Source organism: Chiloscyllium plagiosum, unplaced genomic scaffold (assembly GCF_037043375.1).
Source record: "Chiloscyllium plagiosum isolate Xiang-an unplaced genomic scaffold, Cpla_swu_hap1 HiC_scaffold_9, whole genome shotgun sequence".
Classification (NCBI taxonomy): Eukaryota; Metazoa; Chordata; class Chondrichthyes; order Orectolobiformes; family Hemiscylliidae; genus Chiloscyllium; species Chiloscyllium plagiosum.
The window spans coordinates 127,377,259-127,392,728 of NW_028270147.1; the positions used below are offsets into that span (position 1 = coordinate 127,377,259).

A 15,470-nucleotide genomic window follows, 5' to 3' on the forward strand; every position below is an offset into this window, starting at 1 on the left:
TTGCAAGGATGTTGCCAGGGTTGCAGGTTTTGAGCTGCAGGGAGAGGCTGAATAGACGGGGGCTATTTTCCATGGAGCATTGGAGGCTGAGGGGTGACTTTATAGAGGTTTATAAAATCATGAGTGACATAGATAAGGTGAATAGCCAAGATCTTTTGCCCGGGGTATGTGAATCCAAAACTAGAGGGCATAGGTTTAAGGTGAGAGAGGAAGGATTTGGTAGGGATCTAAGGAGCAACTTTTTCATGCAGAGGGTGGTACGTGTATGGAATGAGCTGCCAGAGGAAATGGTGGAGGCTGGCACAATTACAACATTGAAAAGGCACCTGGATGTGTATATGAATCGGAAGGGTTTAGAGGGATATGGGCCAAATCCTGGCAAATGGGACGAGATTAATTTCGGATATCTGATTGGCATGGATGAGTTGAACCAAAGGGTCTGTTTCCGTGCCGAATGACTCTCTGACTATGTCTCTGGTTTAAATGACAAAGCTTCTGAGACAGAAGTGACAGTGCTCCCACTGACCAGGTTCCAGTTTGTACAGGGCTCTGCTCTCAACTGGATGGTTGGGAGTTGGAGCTGATTTTAAGCTGTATATTGGAGAGGAGTAAGCAACCTTTTTGATCAAAGCTTCCAGAAATGTGAAGTTGACATTTATAAGCAATTCACAGCAATGATCTACTCAGTTATTTTGACTCCTGGGGCCTGCTGAGTACTAAAACTCAGCATTTAGGGATTGCTGAGAAATATCTTCATTGACTTGGACCTTAATTGTACTTTTCAGGTTCCACAGTTTAATGAAGAGCCCAGAAGATTATAGCTTTGGGTTATTTCCCGATCTCACTGTTGCTGTCTACAAGGCTGTGAAGGACACAGAGTGGAAGAAGTACTTTCCAAAGAATAGAGGCTGCTGATGTCTTCAAAGGGTTGCCATCCCTTGAGTGGATATGAGACAGAACCACATGCATGCTTCAGGGCGAGAATGGAAAGAAGGAACTTGCATTTGTATCACAGAATCCCTATAGTGTGGAAGTAGGCCATTCAGCCCATTGAGTCCATACTGCCCCTCCGAAGGGCATTCCACCCAGCCACCTATTCTATCCCTGTATTTTCCAATGGCTAATCCACCTAGCCTGCACATCCCTGGACACTATGGGCAATTTAGCATGGCCAATTTATCCAGCCTGCAGATCTTCGGACTGTGGGAGGAAACCAGATCACCCAACAGAAACCCCCACACAGACTCAGTGAGAATGTGCAGACTCCACACAGACCTGCCTGAGGTGGGTCCCTGGCGCTGTGAGGCAGCAGTGCTAACCACTGAGCCATCATACCACCCCAAAAGTATAGCACCTTTTGTCACCTAAGGATGTTCCAAAGCATTTTACTACCAGAGCTGAGGGCTTGAAACATGAATAAGGTTACATTTGTGCCATACAACTGCCAGGCAATGACTGTCTCCAACAAGCGAAAATGTAACAATCTCCCCTTGATGGTCAGTGGCTGTGTGATGTGTGCACACATTGCCTTTAAGAAAGTCCACCCCTGTGTATGTATTCTACCTACCAGTTAGTCATCTGTGTGCCTGCAAGCTGCACAGACCGAGATCAATTCACAGAATCCCTACAGTGTGGAAACAGGCCACCTGGCCCAACAAGTCCAGACCGAATCTTCCAAGTGCATCCCACTCCCTCACCCCATTACTTTACATTTTCCCTGACTACTGCACCTAACCCACACATCCCTGAACACCATGGGTAATTTAGCTTGGCCAATTCTCCCAACCTGCACACCTTTGCACCATAGCAGGAAACCAGAGCATCCGGAGGAAACCCACACTGTCACAGGGAGAATGTGCAAACTCCACACAGACAATCACCTGAGGCTGGTATTGAACCCAGGTCCCTGGTGCTGTGAGACAGCAGTGCTAACCACTGAGCCAACATGCTGAACATTATTGCTTGCTGTAATGTCTGCTTCATGACTTGTAACATGTTTTATTGTTTTAAACAAATCAACTCACAGAGTTAATGGATTGATTATGGGACCATTATCTTTAATATGTCCTGGTGAAAAGCAGGAGAAAACACTGCGCAGATGAAGCATATTGTACAAGCAGCTTAATCTGCAGGTAGAAAATATAAACTACATTCTCTGATCGTGTGAAAGTGTATGAGGCAACAAATGAGCAAGGAACAAAAGTAGACCACTCGGCCCTTTGAACCCACTCCCCCATTCAATAAGATTAAGGTTGATCTGATTTTCGCCTCAACTCTACATTCTCTGATAATGTTTCATCCCTTCAGTCATCAAGAATTTATCTATGGTCATGGCTGATCATTGAGCACTGTACTGTAATCCCTCCCTAGCCCATATGGCTTGAATCTTTAGCCACAAGAGCTATCTCTACCTCCTTCTTGAAAACGTAATGTTTTGGCCTCAACCACTTTCTGTGACAGAGAATTCCACAGGCTCACCACTCTCCGGGTGAAAACATTTTTCCTCATCTCTGTCCTATAGGGTTTACCCCTTAACCTTAAACTATGAGCCTGGTTCTGGACTTCTCCACCATTGGGAACATCCTTCCTCCATCTAATTTGTCTCGTCCTGTTCCAATTTTACAGCTTTCTCCAAGATTCCCTTCCTTCATTCTTCTAAACTCCAGTGAACACAATCCTAACCAACTCAACCTCTCCTTATACGTCAGGCCTGCCATCACAGAAATCAAATAGCATTCAGTAATTAATATTAATCAGCCCATTGTGGAAGACAGACTTTGACGGTCAGGGTTATAAGACAATCTTTGCCAGTTCTAAAATTCAGGTTTCTGTTGCAGTAATCTCAATGGAATCATTGGATACAATCTTACAACAGCAGAAAGATGGGAGGTGTGGATGGAGGATGCAGACAGTGGTGTAGACAGTGGGTGTAGATGGTGGTTGCAGACTGAGTCTGCAGACAGTTGGTGTAGATGATGATGTAGACGGTAGTGTAGACATGAGCAAGACTTTGTGTGGTAACCAGAAGAGTGGCTGTGTGGAATCACAAAGAGAGCAGCCAGTGACACAGACAGGGGCACCCCCTGGTGCTGAAGGTCATGCTGCTGCTGACAAAGGTCGCTTTTCATCTGGAACTGCGCTCCCTCTCTCCACACTCATCTCTTGTCCCCACATGCCTCACTACAACCTCTGGAGATGCCAGCCAGCACCTTGTGCCCTCGCTCAGTCTCCATTGACCTTGTCTCCATTAGCCTTGACCCTCCTTCCAAGCATCTACTTGGGCCTTCACTGAAACTTGAGCCATTTCCTCTGAGCTTAGATCATGTATTTGCCATCTTGTGACTGCCTCATCTAGTCACCATTAACCTGCACTGCCCTCTCAGCATGGAGAGTAGATTGATTCAGCGCAGAAAAGGCCCTTTGGCCCATTGAGCCTGCACAGACATAACTACTGCTAAGGGCACTCTAATCCCAATTTCCTGCGCTTATCCCAAATCCTTGAATGTTATGATATTTAAAGGTTGTGAGGTTTCCAGCATCCACTACCTTCCCTGACAGAGGGTTGTGTGTTTATAGCTTATATCACATCAGACTCACGGAACTTAACAAAAGCTCAACTCTTTGGGCTTTTTGTGTGGGTGGCATGGTGGCTCAGGCACCAGGTTCAATTCCAGCCCCAGGTGACTGTTTGTGTGGAGTTTGCACATTCTCTCTGTGTTGGTGTGGGTTTCCTCGGTGTGCTCCAGTTTCCTCCCACAATCCAAAGATGTGCAGGTTAGGCTGAATTGACCATGTTACAATTGCCATAGTGTTCAGGAATGTGTCGGTTAGGTGCCTTAGTTTGGGGAATGGGTCTCGGTGAGTCTCTCTTCGGAGGGTCGTTGTGGACTTGTTGGGCCAAATGGCCTGTTTCTACACTGTTGGGATTCTGTGACAGTCCATTCCAGATTCCCACCACCCACTGAGTGAAAATATTATTTCCCAAATCTCATTTGTGATGTTTCTAATGAAATCCTTCAAACCATTCATTTTGTCTCATGTTGTTTACCTCTTGAGCTCCTTTTGATAAAATATGAATTCCCGGACAGGGGCTGTTAACCTTGTCCAATCAGGGAGCCCTGGCTGACAGATTAAAAAGGGGAGTTAAGGGCAGTGCTTGTCACTGGTCACCCGGGTGTTTTCCTATCTTCCTGGTGGTGGAATTTGAATAAAGATTGGTGCACTTTGTGTCTTTCACTGTGTCTCACACCTGCACACACACACCATGGGTGCTAGGGATAAAATAAGCACTACCGCACTTAGGTGGTAGTGTGGGGGTAGAAAAAAAGAGAATAAAAAGGAAAAAAATAAAAATATACAGGAGAAGCTCGTCCAGGTCAGAAAACGGATTAAGCAGAGGAAAAAATAAAAAAAGAAAATAAAAAGGGGAGTTGGAGTGCATCATTTCTCCCTCCAATTCTATTTTGATTTAGTCCCTACCCTCCCCTTCACTGTTTTGAAAACACAGCACTGCCCTTTGATGTGAAGGGCAGTGTTTGTCACTGGCCACCCGGGTGTTTTCCTATCTTCCTGGTGGTGGAAATTGAATAAAGATTCGTGCACTTTGTGTCTTTCACTGTGCCTCACACCTGCACACACACACACAAAAAAGAGGAAAAAAAAGAAGAAAAAAAAAAGAAACAGGAGTGTCTGAAGCCCTTCAAGGTCACAACAGCTGAAATCTCAATTGAATGTCCTTTAGGTCAATATGGTGTTCACATCCAATAAAATAACATTTATCTGAAAAGCAACACAGAAGCTGATTTTCTTATAAGTTTTCTTGTTTTTGTGTAACTGACATTGGGAACTTCATTTAGCCCAGCTTATATGAATTCAATTAAAATAAACATGAATTTGATGACCAAAAAAAAAGAAAAAATAAAAATAAAAAATAAAAAGGGGAGTGTCAGAAGGACTGATACTCTGGTACCTGACTCTGAATAACAACCTGCCAACCAACCCCCTCCTTCTGTCACCCTCAATCTCCCCATGCTTACTCTTGATGCCCCTTCAATCCAGCTTGTGCTGCCTTTGGGAGAGGTTGGCCTCCCGTCCATCACCCAGGAACATGGTCATCATCCCAGAGAAACATAGTCCCACTCATTACAGACAGAGACGACTGATGGTGTGATTAACCTGAGGGTCACTACAGCTGAGGCAGGGGGAGGGAAGGTGGCACCTTCATGGTGGTAGCACCCTTCATTAATCCACTGCATCCCTCTTGGAATTCAAGAATTCTACCTCTCTTGTTCAGACAACTCCCGTCCCTGTAACGCAATATTGCTGCACCTAGATTAGATTACATTACAGTGTGGAAACAGGCCCTTCGGCCCAACAAGTCCACACCGACCCGCCGAAGCGAAACCCATCGATACCCCTACATTTACCCCTTACCTAGCACTACGGGCAATTTAGTATGGCCAATTCACCTGACCCTGCACATCTTTGGACTGTGGGAGGAAACCGGAGCACCCGGAGGAAACCCATGCAGACACGGGGAGAACGTGCAAACTCCACACAGTCAGTCGCCTGAGTCGGGAATTGAACCCGGGTCTCAGGCGCTGTGAGGCAGCAGTGCTAACCACTGTGCCACCGTGCCGCCCACCTAGTTTAGGGCTAATTGACCATTGAAATATGAGTATGGCTAGTCAGCATTGGCTGGGCAGGCAGCCACTACTGCAATGACCCCAGCTCCAGAATATCCCCTTGTAATCGGGCAACACATTAGGGAGCACAGTGTGCACTGCCTCTGAAATCCCTCCCTTACTGAGAATACATTCTCAGCATTCACCTTTCTCAGCTACCATCTCAATTTACTATAAATTCTGTGTCCAATGATCCAGCCCCAGTAGCTACCCGATGAAGGAGCAGCGCTCCGAAAGCTTGTACTTCCAAAGAAGCCTGTTTGACTATAACCTGGTGTTGTGTAAATTTTAATAAAGACTGAATTGTTTTTCATCCGAGATTTGGGAAGATTAAAGCCTCATCTTCAATCCACATCACAAAGCCCATTCTCTGTCCATCACTCAGAGACAAATGCCTTAGCAACACCTACTTTTTTAATCCGCACAGATTACAGTTCTTGGCCTCCTTACATTCCTTGGTCGGGTGGCCTTCCTGCTTGCAGTTTCGGCAGACAATCACCTTACAATCCGCCGCCATGTGGCCTGACCTCCCGCAGGTTCGGCACACTTTCGGCTGCCCTGCGATTGTCAGGTAACCTCTGCTTCCTCCGATGGCAAAGCTGGAAGGTGGTTGGAGGATGTTCCCACTGGCATCGACCCTCAGGGTTACCCTGACCAGCCGTTTGCTGGTCCAGATCCCGAAAGGATCAACCACATCGGTACTCTCTCCCTCGACCAGGACTTATCTTCTCAAGAAGGTCAGGACATCTGCTGCTGGGATGTGAGGGTTGTACATCTGGATTGTTACAACCCGACTCCTCTGCGCAGGAAGCACACACAACGGGACCGCCGACAAGATGGAGAACAGAGGTTCCCCTTCCTTCTCCTTGAAGACCTTCAGGAGCTGCTCGCAATTCTTCACGCTCCTGAAGGTCACATCGAAATAGCCTGCCGCTGGGAAATCCTGCAGGCAGTACACATCCTTTTTTTTTATTTCAAAAATATACTTTATTCATAAAATAATTTGATGATCTGTACAGTTGGTCATGCCATACATATGTAAACATGTACATACAGAGATCAGAATTTATCATTTTTATACAGGTCTGTACGTTTTTCAATCATATGCACATATAATTAGTTGAGGCGTCAGCAGAGCCCAAATGACTGCATGGGCCCCCTGTTCTTCTTTAGGCAGGCAGACTTTACACAGTGGTCTTTCCCCACCGCGCCTTGGTGGCAGCTGCCCCAAGCTTCAGCGCGTCCCTCAACACGTAGTCCTGGACCTTGGAATGTGCCAGTCTGCAACACTCAGTCGGGGTCAACTCCTTCAGCTGGAAGATCAGCAGGTTTCGGACCGCCCAGAGAGCTCCTTCACCGAGTTGATGATCCTCCAGGCACAGTTGATGTTCGTCTCAGTGTGTGTCCCAGGGAACAGGCCGTAGAGCACGGAGTCCCGCGTCACGGCGCTGCTCGGGGTGAACCTCGACAAACACCACTGCATTCCTCTCCAGACTTCCACTGCATTGGCACATTCCAGAAGGAGGTGTGTGACAGTCTTGTCCCACCAGCAGCCACTTCGAGGGCAGCGTGCGGTGCAGCTGAGAGTCCGGGCGTGCATAAAGGATCTCACAGGCAGAGCCCTTCTCACCACCAGCCAAGCTATGTCTTGGTGCTTGTTGGAAAGTTCTGGTGATGAGGCATTCTGCCAAATGGCTTTGACAGTCTGCTCAGGGAACCGCTCGATAGGATCCGCCCTCTCCTTTTCCCGAAGGGTCTCAAGAACACTACGTGCTGACCACTTCCTGATGGACTTGTGGTCAAAGGTGTTTTTCTTCATAAATTTCTCCACGAAGGACAGGTGATACGGAACGGTCCAACTACTCGGAGCGTTCCGCGGCAGCGAGGCCAGGCCCATCCTTCGCAACACCGGGGACAGGTAGAACCTCAGTACGTAGTGACACTTGGTGTTTGCGTACCGGGGATCCACGCACAGCTTGATGCAGCCACACACAAAGGTGGCCATCAGGGTGAGGGTGGCATTGGATGTATTTTTTCCCCTGTTGCCCAGATCTTTGTACAGCGAGTCCCTTCGGACCCGGTCCATCTTTGACCTCCATATGAAGTGGAAGATGGCCCGGGTGACTGCAGCTGCACAGGTTCTGGGAATAGGCCAGACCTGTACCACGTACAGTGCCTCACACCTGATGACCAGGTTTTTTCCCGCGATGGAGAGCGACCGTAGCTTCCATCTGCCCAGTTTCTGCCTCACTTTGCTGATACGCTCCTCCCAAGACTTGGCGCACGCCCCAGCCCCCTGAACCAAATACCCAGCACCTTCAGGTGGTCGGTCCTGACGGTGAAGGGGATCGAGGATTGGTCTGCCAAGTTCCCAAAGAGCATGGCCTCGCTCTTGCCTCGGTTTACCTTGGCCCCCGAGGCCCATTCGAACTGGTCACATATGTGCATGAGTCTGCGCACGGACAGCGGATCCGAGCAGAAAACGGCGACGTCATCCATGTACAGGGAGGCCTTAACATGCAGGCCCCCGCTGCCAGGAATAGTCACCCCTCTCAGGCTCGCATCCTTCCTGATGGACTCGGCAAATGGCTCTATGCAGCACACAAACAAGGCAGGAGAGAGAGGCAGCCCTGCCTGACTCCAGATCTGACTGGGAAGCTATCTGATTCCCACCCATTGATTGAGACTGCACTGACAATGTCGGTGTAGAGCAGTCTGATCCAATTGCAGATTCCCTCCCCAAAGCCCATTTTGGAGAGAATATAATCTGTCGAATAAATTGATGAATAAATTTGAGCAATACTGGAATAGGAAGGCAGTAAATAAATAGAGGGAATTAGAGCAAATGCGGGGGGAAATTTGGTTATTTGAAGGGCTTGGTCCTCTTGTGAAAAGCTTTGAACATAGCAGTTTATTGCAGGATGAAATAAGACGTGCGGCATATCTGCCGATGTGGCTGAAACTGAACCGAACAAAGATGCACGGCATATAGAAAACCGTATGAAGCACAAGTCAGCAACATGCATTGGAAAATCTGCTTTTTGCTTATAAATCAGGGGAGAGCGCGAACGCAGTCCCCCACTACCACAAATTTTGCAGTCGAGTATCCCGCATTTGGGTACATCGCAGGCATCAGCACACCCGAAGTGCAATGGGATAGCCTCGTCCTGGGAGAACCACCTTTTTTTTTTATTTCAAAATATACTTTATTCATAGAAATAAATCTTTGGTACTTGTACAATTTGTCATGTCGTTCATAAATATATACATTGCATGTCGTAAAGAACAGATTGAATTACTCGAATTTACAGTTATCCTATTTACAGTTCCCTTTATTAACCATCCAGTCTCTTTTTATTTATCTGTGGCTTCAGCGGAACCCACCTAACAGGGTGCCCTGTTATACAATAGCAAAGGAACCTTCTTTAACCCCCAGTTTATGGGGTTACCATTGTCCATTTGACTGTCCTGTCTCTGGGGTAGCTGTCTGCATCCCCATGGTGAGCACGAACTGCTGGACCTTCGCTGGGCTGAGGTAGCTATCCAACTCCTCACTGGGGTCATTTACCCGCTCTGGAGTCATTGAGCCAAGGCAAGGGTCCGCACCATCCAGTTCTGTGTCTGACAATGGGACTGTCAGAGGATCACAGCTCTCAGTTACCTGTAGTTGTGGGACAGTGGGTACCCCCTGGTTCTCACTGGGTGGAGGGTGGACTTCAGGGGGTCTGTTGTTTCCTGGTTGGGAGGAAATACCCTCCTCTTTATCTACGGCGCTCTGTCTCTACTTCTGGTGGTGATGACGTTCTTTGCGTCCGTCTTCCCCATCCGAAGAGCTGTCCGTCCCTCCCTCATGCAGCTGTCTTTTCCCCCTTTGCTGGGAGGCTTTGGGGGCCTGGCCGGATTTTCTCTTCCTGTTTTTAACAGGTATCCACTCCTCTGCCTGCTCGATTACCTTCTCCTCCATTGCTTCCATCTGCCCAGCTAGAGCTAGGATCAGCTGCTGTGTCTCTCTGCTGGTTGCCACCTCCTCCACTCCAGCCTGTTCTTCTTTCTGGGTGCCACCAGACTCTGTTTCCCTGCTGTCTGGGTGCACATTACTGGTCTTTGGGGTCCACGGCTCGCATTGCCACCTCCAGCCATCTGTGCGTAAGTGGGGACCCCCCGTCTTGGGCAGGTCTTGTACATGTGGCCCGCCTCTCCGCACAGGTTGCAGCTCTTTTCTTCCTGACAGTCCTTAGTCAGGTGACCCTCCTGTTTGCAGTTCCTGCAGATGGTCACTTTGCAATCCGCCAGCACATGTCCCGACTTCCCGCAGGCTCGGCACACTTTCGGCTGCCCTGTATATGTCAGGTAGCCTCTGCTCCCCCCAATTGCGAAGCTCGAGGGTGGGTGGAGAATGTTCCCATTGTCATCGACCCTCAGAGTTACCCTGACCTGCCGCTTACTGGTCCAGATCCCAAAGGGGTCGATCACATCGGTGGCTTCTCCCTCAACTTGGACATACCTTCCCAGGAAGGTCAGGACATCAGCCGCTGGAACATAGGGGTTGTACATATGGATTGTAACAACCCGATTCCTCTGTGCAGGAAGCACACACAATGGGGTTGCCGACAAGATGGAGAACAGCGGCTCCCCTTCCTTTTCCTTGAAGACCTTCAGGAGCTGTTCGCACTGCTTCACATGTCTGAAGGTCACATCAAAGTAGCCTGCCCCAGGGAAATCCTGCAGGCAGTACACGTCTGCTGCAGCGAACCCACAGCATCCTAGCAATACCTTCTTAATAAACAGGATGCGATCCACCGGTGTACGACCCTCTACCTTCTTCACAGTCACCCAGACTGTGTTTCGAACTCCCTGCCCAGGGTTGCGGACAGCTGATGAGGTCATAGCTCTGATATTGGCTGGTCCTCCTTATATATCGTAGTATCTCCCCTGCCAGGTAAGTACGCTCAATACTCTCACTCGCTCAAACCCAATAACAGCCCATACCTCTTACTAACTGCGTTTTCGAAAATCGGAAATACATCTCTCTAAGGTTCCCTGTCTTGTATAACAGCGCAATTTCTCACCTGGATCACAGAACATCCAGAAAGACTCATGTTTCACTGAATACGACACTCACTGGGCGACGTGAGAAGTTACGCTAATTTGCATTTCACCCTTAAACGGAAATGCTCCGCCCTTCCTTGCCCTGCTCCCGTCACTGTCTCCTTTTTCACCAAAACATAGCCCCAGAAATCTCTCATACACTGGAAGCAATCTGTTATCAAACACTGTTTAAAATGTGAGGTGAACGCGAATAAAAGCAATTTTTAAGCTTTGCTGGTGAAACTTGAAAGATATTTTGAAATCGCTTCTTCCTAATCCCTACAAATTGAACAAATCTTCTTTTGTGAAACTGTAGCTTTGCAATCTTCCCCCCTCTGTGTTGCACCGTGCAAATCAATCACTTCAGGAGACCTCACGGTTAAGATTAAAGGTGCCAGGAACAAGGAAATATTTCTCAACGCTGTTTGGATGTGACATTAAACTGAGAGCACCACCTTTTCTGGATGCACATTCCACGTTTTCAACACCCTCTGTTGTTTCGAAAAACAGTCGCCTGTGATTCAAATGTAAATATTATTTTCATATGTCTTTGATTTACTTGCTTACTTATACTAATAATGACACGTGGTTATTATGGTTGAAGTACAAGATTAGATTCCCTACAGTGTGGAAACAGGCCCTTCAGCCCAACAAGTCCACACAGACACTTTGAAGAGTAATCCACCCAGAACCATTTCCCCTCTGATGCACCCGCCACGACAGGCAATTTTTGCACGGCCAATTCACTTAACCTGCACACCTTTGGACTGTGGGAGGAAACCCACACAGACATGGGGAGAATGTGCAAACTACACACAGTCTGTGTCTATCTGTCTGACTTGATCCAAGTGAATGCTGCAAGCTTCCTGCCTTCATACCGCAGTTCCCACTGTCCTATTAAAACCTATTCCATATCATCAATCAGGGTAACAGGTGTGCAGACCTGTTGGTCTGGCCTGATCCAACTTCAGTTATCCAGTTTTCCCAGCAGGCCATTCAATTGGCCAATGTTGTTTTCAGAATCCCAAAAGAGCCTGTAATTTCTTTAAAAAGGGACAAGATAGCAGACGATAACATATCCCTCCCAGATCGTCTCAACACCTTCTATGCTCGCTTTGAGCAAAATTTCGGTGGAGAGGTAACACCTATTCCAACAAGTCCTAATGAACCTATCCCAACAGTCACTGCATCAGAGGTCAGATCAGTTTTCCTTCGTGCGAATCCAAGGAGAGCAATGCGACCAGATGGAGTACCAGGCCGTGCACTCAGGGCATGCGCAGACCAACTGGCAGAGGTCTTCTCGGACATCTTCAACCTCACCCTGCAGCAGGCCACTTGTCCCTGCCTGCTTCAAGAGGGCCAACATTATCCCTGTTGAAAATGTGCTGCTGGAAAAGCGCAGCAGGTCAGGCAGCATCCAGGGAACAGGAGAATCGACGTTTCGGGCATAAGCCCTTCTTCAGGAATGAAGAAGGATTCTTCAGGATTCCTGAAGAAGGGCTTATGCCCGAAACGTCGATTCTCCTGTTCCCTGGATGCTGCCTGATCTGCTGCGCTTTTCCAGCAACACATTTTCAGCTCTGATCTCCAGCATCTGCAGACCTCACTTTCTCCTCAACATTATCCCTGTGCCTAAGAAGGCTCATGCAGCATGTCTCAATGACTACGCCCTGTGGCCCAAACTTTGGTGGTCAGGAAATGCTTTGAAAGGTTGGTCATTGCATTAATCAACACCAGCCTCCCCACTACTCTTTGACCAACTCTAGTTTGCCTATCGGACCAACAGATCCATGTCAGATGCCATATCACTTGCCCTTCACTCCTCCCTAGAACATCTTGACACCAAGAACAGCTATGTAAGACTCCTACTCATTGACTACAGTTCTGCCTTCAACACTATATTCCCTCGAGACTGATTACTAAACTTAGTGTTCTCAGACTGAGCCCCACTCCCTGCAACTGGATCCTCACTTTCCTGACCCACAGGCCATAATCAGTGAAGACTGGGGACAATATTTCATCCTCACTAACACTCAACACTGGAGCCCGCCCAGGGGTGTGTACTCAGTCCCCCACTGTACTCACTCTATACCCACGGCTGCATCGCCAAATACCAGACAAATGCCAGTTATAAATTTGCTGATCACATCACCACAGTCGATTGAATCTCAGATGGTGACAAATTGGTCACAGACGGGGAGGTGGAAGACCTTGAAAAATGCTGCACTGAGAACAACCTAGCTCTCAATGCCGGCAAAACCAAGGAACTCATTATTGGCTTTCGGTGGGATGTTACTCATGCCCCGCTACACATTAACAACACAGAGGTGGTACGCGTGGAGAGTGTCAAGCTCCTGGGAGTGGTCATCCACAACAAGCTTTCTTGGACTCTTCATGTGAACGCACTGGTTACAAAGGCCCAGCAGTGTCTCTTCTTCCTCAGGTAGCTGAGGGAATTTGGCATGACGGAAAATACCCTTGCCAACTTTTATAGGTGCACCATCGAGAGCATTCTGTCTGGATGTATCACTACCTGGTATGGCAACTGTACCATTCAAGATCGGAGACGGTTACAGAGAGTGGTGAACTCCGCTGGACAATTACAAAGGTCAACCTCCCATCTATAGAATCCATCTACCAGGCCCGCTGTCAAGAAAAGGCTGCCAGCATTCTCAAAGATCCATCCCACTCTGGCAATGTTTTGCTACAACCTCTGACCTGGGTGTGTGTAACACTAATGCTCCTGCTAAGGGCCTGAACATAATCTAGCAGGGCAGTGGCAGCAAATCCCGGTGCATACCAGGACTGCGTTAAAGTGTGCATCATGTCCCTCTTGCCCATGTGGCCAATGCCATGGGCTGCAAGGGTCAGTGAGTGTAGGTGGGCTCTTGGGCAAATGAGCAGGGTATATGAGCAGCTGTAGGGAAGGAGACTGTGTGGTGCCAATGCGGGGCCCAACTCTCCTTTCGTTGCGGTGGAGAAGCCTGTTGGCCAGCTCGCACTGCCTCCATCGAGTCATGCAATGCTGGGGCCTTCCCTATTCTGGGGTGTGCAGGGGGAGGCAGTGCGGCCTCCCAGGCTGCTGAGTCAGCTGAGGCATTCCCCAGAGTGACACGGTCAGTGGCAGAGGTATGGGCAGCTCATTTTATAATGGCTAGGGCAGAGGGTAAGAGGACTGCTTCCAGGAGGCTAGAGGTCAGTGCAGCGTGTTGTAGTGGCCTCCCTACTGACGTGATGAAGCCTCTCTGTTTCCAAAGTAGGCTAAAATCATGGACGACTCTGAAGGCACATCTAGAGTCAGTATCAATGTTTGCTGTGTGACCTTTTGCAATGATGCAAGCCCTAGTGACCACAAACAGCTCCGCAGCCTGTGCAGATGTGCCATCTGGCAGTGCAGCTAACTCTAGGACTGTGAAAGGGGAACAGACGGCATACCCTGCCAGTGTACAGTGGTCTGAGGGCCTGAAGGATTAGCCATCTGTATAGAGTATGAGGTCAGGATTGTCTAGAGGTGTTTCACAGATGTCAGCGCGTGGAGTGACAACCTGCTGAACAAGATCTAAACAGTCCTGGCCATCCGCAATGGCGTTCTGAGTGAGTGGGAGCAGGGTGTTGGGGTTCAGAGCAGGGGTACATTGTAGGGACAGGTCAGCTTTAGACAGTAAAGCGACCTCATCGCTAGTTCTCTTGGTGGCAGTGAAATGTTGGGTTGCTTCAGAACTTAGCAGCAGGGAGACCGAATGGGGAACCAAAACAGTCTGTGGGTGATCCAGCACAATGGGGGTTAGCCTTCTCTACTGTTCCTGCACCTCCACACACATCATCTATTGCATCTGCTGCACCCGATGTGGCCTCCTCTATATTGGGGAGACAGGCCGCCTACTTGCGGAACATTTCAGGGAACACCTCCAGGACACCCGGACCAACCAACCCAACCACCCCGTAGCTCAACACTTTAACTCCCCCTCCCACTCCACCAAGGACATGCAGGTCCTTGGACTCCTCCATCGCCAGACCCTGGCCACACGACGGTTGGAGGAAGAGCGCCTCATCTTCTGCCTGGGAACCCTCCAACCACAAAGGATGAACTCAGATTTCTCCAGTTTCCTCATTTCCCCTCCCCCCACCTTGTCTCAGTCAAATCCCTCGAACTCAGCACCGCCTTCCTAACCTGCAATCATCTTCCTGACCTCTCCGCCCCCACCCCACTCCGGCCTATCACCCTCATCTTGACCTCCCTCCACCTATCGCATTTCCAAAGCCCCTCCCCCAAGTCCCTCCTCCCTACCTTTTATCTTAGCCTGCTGGACACACTTTCCTCATTCCTGAAGAAGGGCTTATGCCCGAAACGTCGATTCTCCTGTTCCTTGGATGCTGCCTGACCTGCTGCGCTTTTCCAGCAACACATTTTCAGTTCAAATTATGTGGTGCCCGAAATGTAATTATGCCAGTATCATTTTCTGAAAGCCACTTTGGTGGTTTGAGAGATTTAGAACCGTCTTCAGACCCAGTTTTACAATTTTCTTTTGTATTTTAATTAAGCCATATAAAGTTCTCGTTTATTCTTGTGCAGAGTCATTCTGTACCTCAGTCCAGGATGCTGAAATGTTACTTACACTGTATTGAATTTTAATGTATTATTTTTAAAATAAACATACTGCCGAAAACTCTGACAGAGAAGCAGAGTGTAGTCTGATG

At 48.5% G+C, this 15,470-nt stretch overlaps 1 pseudogene; it reads right to left on the reverse strand.

The window, feature by feature from the left end:
- Positions 1 to 8,737: 8,737 nt before the first annotated feature.
- LOC148149322 (U1 spliceosomal RNA) lies at positions 8,738 to 8,875 on the reverse strand (annotated as a pseudogene).
- Between the last annotated feature and the right edge of the window lie 6,595 nt (positions 8,876 to 15,470).